The sequence below is a fragment of the Chinchilla lanigera genome, unplaced genomic scaffold (genome assembly GCF_000276665.1).
Source record: "Chinchilla lanigera isolate Chin_1 unplaced genomic scaffold, ChiLan1.0 scaffold00074, whole genome shotgun sequence".
Taxonomy (NCBI): domain Eukaryota; kingdom Metazoa; phylum Chordata; class Mammalia; order Rodentia; family Chinchillidae; genus Chinchilla; species Chinchilla lanigera.
The window spans coordinates 2179707-2180750 of NW_004955475.1; positions in this window are offsets into that span (position 1 = coordinate 2179707).

Below are 1044 nucleotides of genomic sequence, written 5' to 3' on the forward strand. Positions count from 1 at the left end.
ACATTTCTCAGATAAAGAAGTAGAAACAGCAAATATGTATATGAAAAAATGTTCGACATAACTGATCATTTGAAAGATGTAAATTAAAACAACACTGAGATTTCATCTCACACCAGAAAAAGTGACTATTATCATGAAAGCAACCAATGACGAATGCTGCTGGGGTGGTGGGGTAAAAAGAGCTCTTCTCCACTGTTGGTGGGAGTGTAGCCTGGTGTAACCACTGTAGAAATCAATGTGGAGGTTCTCAGAAAACTAAAAATTACAAAGAAGACCCCCAAAACCACTAAAAGAGCTAGATTTAATAAGTAAAGTCAGTAGCATAGCTGGATACAAAATAAGCACTCAAAAATCAATAGCCTTCCTGTACATGAACAACAAATTCACTGAGAGAAAAATTAGGGTAATGACACCTTTTGCAATAGCATCCAAAAAATGAAATACATAGGAATCAATCTAATGAAGCATGTAAAAGACCTCTACATTGAAAACACAGTACTTTGAAAAAGGAAATTGAAGAGGATATGAAAAAATGGACAGATATCCCTTCCTCTAGTGTAGGAAGAACCAATATAGTAAAAATGGTGATACTTCAAAACTGTTATACAGATGTAATGCAATTCCCATCAAAATTTCAACAGTGTATCTCACAGAACTAGAAAAAAACATCCTAAAATTCATTTGGAACCAGAAGAGACCTACAATAGCAAAGGCAATTCTTGGTAACAAAGGCAAGGCAGGTGGCATCATAATCCCTGACTTGAAATTATACTACAAAGCTACTGTGATAAAAACAGCATAGTACTGGCAAAAAAGCAGACCCTAAGATCAATACAAGATTAGAAAATGCACAAATAACTCCAAACAAACTTAGCCACCTTATCTTTGACAAAGGTGCCAAACACATTAACTGGAAGAAAGATAGCCTCTTTAATAAATCATGCTAGAAAAATTGGTTCTGCACATGCTGAAGATTGAAATTGGATGCATGTCTTTCACCATGCACTAAACTAACTTTGGAATGGATCAAAGATCTAAATATTA